The 7,500-nt window shown below is 35.0% G+C and overlaps 1 protein-coding gene across 3 annotated transcripts in view; it reads left to right on the top strand.

Moving 5' to 3' along the window:
- The window catches only part of LOC144975990 (uncharacterized), a 118,848-nt gene that overhangs the window by 45,477 nt on the left and 65,871 nt on the right, over window positions 1-7,500 (top strand). The window lies entirely within an intron of this gene.

Here is a 7,500-nt window from a genome sequence, read left to right as displayed (position 1 = left end):
ATATAACGTTATAACAAGTGTAACTAAATGACAAATTGCCATATTTATGGACAATAAAGATCTATTATTATTATTATTATTATTATTATTAAGCCACAACAATTTCAGATTACGATGTGACCTCAGAAATCGAGTTTAAATCAGCCGTGATCACTGATCATTAGTGCCATCATCATTCTGATTACTTTCATATTTTCTAGCTGGTCAATTCAAGTTATCGGACATTTTCGTTCTCGTGAGAACTAAATAAATGTGTCTCATCGCTTCAAATCGGTTTTTTTGTCGGGCGGCAGGACGCGACGGCAGGACGCGACGGCAGGACGCGACGTGTACTTATTTGCAGGTCTGGTAACCCAAATTGTTATGTTCTCACTGTTGTAATGGAAATACTCTCAAACCAACGCAAAATATTATCCATTACAACAATGTTAAAAAAAAACACCGTAATTGTGTTCGGTTGTCAGACCTTCAAATATCTACACTTCGGCTAGACGCCAAAAGGTGATTTTAACATCAAAATTACCGGAAACGTCAATGTTCAGATTATGCCATTTTTAATTTTTAAAATATATAAAAATAAAATTCCCTTTATTCATCCCATAGGGGAAATTTATCTCCAGGGTCTATTCCAAGGGAAGACTGGAATAACCCACCTGTCAGCCGCAATGCAGCGCCGTAAATTGAGCTAGGGCGAGGTGACTTGCTCAATGCCACACAGAGCAGCGGCGGGTGATCGAACTCAGTAACTTTCGGGTTCGAAGCAAAGACCCAACCTCTGATCCAAGCTGCCCCCAACTGTACCTATTGTCTTCAATAAAGTATTTTTTTAAAAAGCTTGATCGTGTTCAAAGCGATTTACAAAGCGTCCCCGACCAAAACATAACATATAAAACGAGGCATGACGCCTGTTAGGTGATATAAAAAAATTTTCCCGACAGAGACAACGCTGTTAATGGCCAGGTACTCATTTTATACATGAGTAAGATGAGAGAATGTGAGTTAATGAGCCTTTTTTCCAAGGAGTGAACTATTCACCGAGAGAGGCTTGACCACAGGTTCTTCCAATCCGAAAGCGAGAGTCACACCACAAAACCACATAGCCACAACGGATGTTCATAAAAACAACTATAGAATTTATTTCTAGTATCTAAACCATCTCGACATAATACCGTTTTGAGATGATGAGTTATAATTATAATTTTTTTTTTTAAATTGAGCTTTTATATAGTGCAATATCCACTAAATGTGCTCAAAGCGCTTTACAAGGGGTCCCTGGTCAACAGCAACATTTAACATGTAGGACCGGACATGACGCCTGTTAGGCGATATTACAACTTTTTCGGACAGAGACAACGCTGTTAACAGCCAGGTACTCATTTTACACCAGAGTAGGGTGAGGCAATGTGAGTAAAGAGCCTTCTCCGAGGTCTCAACCATGCGCAGAGCGAGCGAGGCTCGAACCCAAGGACCTTCCGATTCGAAAGCGAGTGTCACACCACAAGACCACATAGCCACACCCGAGGCTCATAATTCTAAAACCTAATTCTAGTTTCTAAACCATCTGACATAATACCGGTTTGAGACTGTAGGACACAATTATGGAAGTTGGGTTGTTTTGTTTTGTTTTATTCAAGGGGGGGGGGGGGAGTTTTTTGTTCTTCTTTCTTTCAATAGCTGTTTTTTTTTAAATTGATTTATTAACTAAGGTAGATTAGGTTCATTGTCTTGCATACGATCTCAATTGCATGTCTTGTCTTATGCCAATATCACCGGAGACAATTTAAACAATGATTATAATAAGTTCATTAACTCACTCAACCCTAACACCGACTATATCCGTAGTATATCCGGGGCTACTTTTACCCCATGCCTATAAGTTATTACATTTTTCTGAGTCAAATTATAGGCGTAATATCGAATCTAACGTTTTTCATTTTAACATGTTAGTGGTAGTTGAATAAAATGTTCATTTATAATACTTTTTTTTCAAATTTTGAAAAAGTAGCAAAAATCTGCCGTACTCTGAAATATAAAAAAATAAAACATGTGTTAAACATTTTGGCCATAAAACTCGTCCATCAAATATGGATCGATTTAAATGACTCTCATCTTGACAAAAAAAAATACCTTCAAACCCGGGACTTCACGCGAAGTTTTCCTTCAGTTCCAAGTTTGAGAGTTTTTACGAAGATGAGGGTGTTTAAATCGATGGATGGATTTTTTTGAAGGACGAGAATTCTGGCCAAATTTTTTTAATGCGTTGTCTTTCTAGAATTCGGCAGTCAATTGGTTAAAACTGGAAGGGTGTGTCTCCATTTCCCGTGGGAAAACATATAATAATATTGTCTGAAATAAACTCATGAAATAAACACATCAATAGATTATTTAAAGAAACAGAAAGAAGTAAATATCTCTACAATTGATGGGCAGTAGTATTATAATTCTCGTCACCAACACGAGAGAGAGAGAGAGAGAGAGAGAGAGAGAGAGAGAGAGAGAGAGAGAGCAACAATTAAATGAGTGTGATCAGTGAGATGTGAAAAATTCCAAGTGATCGGTAACTTGGAGGGTTCATAATTCATATGAATTCACAATTTGACCAATTGTGTTGTATAATGTTTTGTACACGATTATAAAATCCTGACTAACATTATTGATAGAATTAAAGGTTTCCAGATAGCTTAGTTGATAGAGCACTCGCTTCACAAGCAGATAGACTAAACTCGATCCCAGGTGAAGTCGAGATTTATTTGTTTTTACTCTCACAAAAAAACAAACACGTATTTAAATATTTGGCCAGAAAACTCGGCCTTCAAATATCGATCGATTTAAACGACCCTCGTCTTAACTAAAAACTCTCAAACTTGGGACTTCGCGAAGTCTTCCTTCAGTCCCAGGTTGGGGAGTTTTTTTTTTTACCAAGATGAGGGTCGTTTAAACCCATCGATATTTGAATGGAAACGTTTTCTGGCCAAATTTCTTTAATACACAGCAATGTGCGTCCAGAGTACGGGAGTTATCCTTTTAATATAATGCCGTTTCTCTCAATCGCTGATTGTTTTATAGACCTATTTATATTGACATTGATATTCTCCATGTCACTAGATGCCACCAATCGTTCAGTGGGAATAATTTACCCTTGTCCAGATTTAGAGATTTTATTGAATGAATGGACAGATTCGGGTTAAATTGGGTTGGTTTGTGTTTTTTGTTTGTTTGATTTTAAAAAATAATTTTTTTTTGTTTTGTTTTATCTATTTTTGTTTGTTTGTCGGTTTGTTTGTTTTTGTTGTTGTTGGGGTTTGTTTCTTTTTGGTCTGCTTTTGTTCCTTTTTGGGTTTTTTTTTTTTTTGGGGGGGGGGGGAGAGGGGGGGGGAGGGAAGAGTTCCATTTTTTTAATTTTCTTTTTGTTTGTTTATTTGGGGTTTTTATTTTTGTTTTTTTGTTGTTGTACTTTTATTTTAGTTATTAACTTTGTATAGATTTTGTATTTATTTTGTTGAACTTAAACAATAATTGAAGATGAAAAGGCTGATAGACATGATAGGACAGATGTTGAGATATGAGATATGGCTGATGTTTCAAGATTCTCCTTTTTCAAAACAAATTATTTTTAATTTATATAATCTAGAACAAGTGGTTTATTTTTAGAAAAAAAACAACTAAAAAGTAACAAACAAAGAAACAAATAAACCATTTTAGAAACTTAATATTATAGTAATCTTTACATCAGACAGTATTTTTAGAAGGAAATATAATCAATTCTAAGTAATAATATTGATAAATGATATTTAGATAATAATAGGACAGTTTTCTCTCTCTCTCTCTCTCTCTCTCTCTCTCTCTCTCTCTCTCTCCCTCTCTTTCTCTCTCTCTCTATCTTTCTCGGAGAGAGAGAGAGGGAAAGAAAGAAAGAAAGAAAGAGAGAGAGAGAGAGAGAGAGAGAGAGAGAGAGAGAGAGAGAGAGAGATTTGGCAGTTGCATCATGTTGCCATTTGTGCCACCTGAGTTTTGAGCTCATGTCATCAACATTTATTTATTCATTAAATAAGAAAATAATAACAATAATATTTTAAAAATGATTACATACTACACTGCTAAGACTGTAATGTATTCGTAGACAGTCATAAATCGAGGCGATATAATACAGAATCAATTATTCCAACATTAATGCCAAAGGCAATAAATAAATGAGATATTCGTGGCCCACATTTAATGCAATTCAATTATTTTTTATATTAATTATGATAAATTCTAGATTTTCTCACGTCATCGAAAAATGCCTCCGGCGAGACATTTATAGAAGAAATAGATAATAAATATAAATAACCCAATAAACATGTGTACACTGTGTAATCTGCCATCTCTGAATTTTAAGATATTTTAAAAAATTTTATTGAGCTTTATATAGCGCAATATCCACTAAATGTGCTCAAAGCGCTTTACAATGGGTCCCTGGTCAACAGCAACATTTAACATGTAGGACGGGACATATTTTGAACATTTTAGCCAGAAAAATCGTCCTTAAATTAGATAGCGTCAATCGATTCCAGTCATTGACCTTCATCCAATCAAAACCTCTCACACCCGACACTTCCTTGAGGTGTGTCGGTATTGAGTGTTTTTTGAGATGATGAGGCTTATTTCAAACGATCGATATTTGAGTGACGAGTTTTCTAGCAGTTTTAAAGAATAAATGTGACCCATCGTCTCAAAACAGTATTATGTCGGGATGATCGAGATGCAAAAATGTCAAATTCAAGCCAAACTGGTCAAAAATAAGAAATGTTAGTTTCTAGTAAATTCTGCATTCGTCCTCCTTGATAAAACATGTATAAACATTACCCAAGTCTGATATTTTTAGATATAAATTCAATTTTCAGCATTTTAGTCATCCCGACATAATACCGTTTTGAGACGGCTGGTCACAAATAACAATATGATATTGAATGTAAGCTTCAGTTTAATATACGAAAACAGATAAATATAATGGACGTTTCGAGTTTCCCCCTTTATCAACAAAACAGGATGAATGAAACACAACAGACGAATGATATAATGTGGTAGTCGCGTCGTTAACATTTTCTGGCCATCTGATAACAGTAATGCGGATTTCGTGATATTAATGGGAGCGATCTATATTCATGTTTTCGTCCAACCAAGTCATCAATCACATGATTTGTTGCTGTCCAACGATTGGATATTTCTTCAGAAATGTAAACACGCTGCTTTGTTTATGAAAGTTGTAAGCATACCCATGTGTCAAGCTGAACAAAATGACCAATCATAATGGTAGATATTTCAAAAACTGTGAACACTTGTCACTATGTAGGTCACATTGAGCACATATTCCAATGTGACCAATGACCTCGAGCACGTGGAAATGTAATATAGATCATGCCCATTGGCCTGGGTTTCACAATCCCTTGAAAAACCGTTCTTATTTGTTTGCTTATTAATTTGTTTTAGCTTGGTTTTGTCATGGGTTATTTTTGTTGTTGTTGTTGCTGTTGTTGTTGTTTTGTTTGGTTTGTTTATTTGTTTCTTTTTTGTTTGTTTTGTTTTTAATTTTATTCTTTTAGATTTTTTTTAATGAACTTATTTTGTTTGATTCTGCTTTTTGACTTGTTTGCTTTGTATTCTTTACCATGTTTACTTTTCAAGCGCTTACGTTTCAATGTCCTGCCAAGAGCTTTGAACTCCATTAAAATTACGTGAAGTAAAAGTGTCTCTATTGTTTTGTGTTATTTTTGTTCGTTTTTTTGCTTTTTTTTTTGTTGAGGTTTTTATTGTTGTTACTGTTGTTGTTTTGTTTTTGTTTTTGTTTTGTTTTTTTGTTGTTGTTAATATTTTTCTTTTTTCTTTGTAGGTATGTTTTTTGCTGTTTTTCTTTTTGTATTTTTTTTTTTTTTGTTTTTTTGTTGTTTTTGTTTGGCTTCTTCTTCTCCAAAGAATGAGTAATAACCAGAAGGCATTGTCTGTTGTCCTGAGTCTTTGTGTTCTAAGGTAAGGAGATGTAAATTAAAGGGCATTTGGCCTGCAAGCGAGGCTAATCGGCCACGTCACTCTTCCTCTTCCTGGGATGGGATGACGGGACAGGCGGCGAACCTTCCGTCGGGATGAAGCTGTAGTTTAGGGTGGAACTGTGGAAGAAAATGTCGCCATTCTGATCGGAGTGGTTAGAGATTTTATGGAAATTGGGGTCAAATTTTATGATTGCTTTTGTCAATCAAGACTCAAGGTCCTAAGGCAGAATTTGAGAATTTACTCTTGCAGAAGGAAAGAGGCCTGCTTGATTTTTTTTTTTTTTTTTTTTTTGATTATTATTATTTTTCTTTCGAAATCTCTTTTCAGGAAGTAAAGAATCTTTCTAAAATAATGAAAGCTGTTTTCGCGAGAAGATTAATTGTGTGACAATCAATTTTGTTCTGGCCATGCGCCATTTCTCTCTCTCTCTCTCTCTCTCTCTCTCTCTCTCTCTCTCTCTCTCTCTCTCTCTCTCTCTCTGTGTGTGTGTGTGTGTGTGTGTCTCTCTCTCTTTCTTTCTTTATCTCTCTTTCTTTCTCACTCTTTTCTCTCTACTCCATCTCTCTCTCTCTCTCTCTCTCTCTCTATCTTTCGCCCTCTCCCCCCCCCCCTCCTCTCTCTCTCTCTCTCGCCCTCTTTATTTCCTTCTCCTTCTCTCTCTTTCTCTCTCTAAATATCTCTTTCTCTTTCTCTCTCTTTCTCTCTCTCTCTCTCTCTCTCTCTCTCTCTCTCTCAATCTCTTTATTTTTTATCTCTTCCCTCTCTCAACACCGCCATATCTTAATCCTTCCAGCTCTACTATTTTTATACTCCTAGACTCTGACCCAAACAAAATGACAGGATTTATTATTGAGATTTATTCATTCTAAAAATTATCGAATAAAAAATTTTAAAAGATGACTAGCTTAAGAAAAGCTAGACTTTTAAGCTCAAACAATAACAACAACAACAACAACAGCAACAACAACAACAACAGTAACAAAACAAATCAAGGTGTATAGATGGAACGAAATTGATTTCACTCAGATCTTTGTCATTGTTTTTAGACAGCCATTTTAGTTATTAGTTCTCTCACTAAATTATATCAATTCAAGGTTACACATATTATATACTTTTGTGTGCTTGTACGTTATGTCCTACTGGCGAATTTTGTGAGTATTTTACCTAAACGCATAGCAGCAATACTCTTTTAACTGGGCGTAAACAAAATAATTGACATGATTTATTATTGAGATTTATTCATTTTTAAAATTGAGCGGATTTGAAAATAAAAGAAAATGATAAGTCTAGAATAATGCTGTCTGTAATTAAGTATTAACATTCAACAACACCCAAAAGACCAGTTAAGTTGTGTAAAGGCAATTCCAGTCGGCTCTTGGCTATTCATCCGTATCAAATCAATTGTTATCAAGTCTTTTGTTCAATGTTGTAAGGAGTGTCAGATTATAATATTTTCATTGTATTCAAATACCC

This window comes from Berghia stephanieae, chromosome 6 (assembly GCF_034508935.2).
Source record: "Berghia stephanieae isolate SIO BIC M18660-M18661 chromosome 6, UCSD_Bste_1.3, whole genome shotgun sequence".
Taxonomy (NCBI): Eukaryota; Metazoa; Mollusca; class Gastropoda; order Nudibranchia; family Aeolidiidae; genus Berghia; species Berghia stephanieae.
This window is presented reverse-complemented; position numbering and strand designations above follow the sequence as displayed.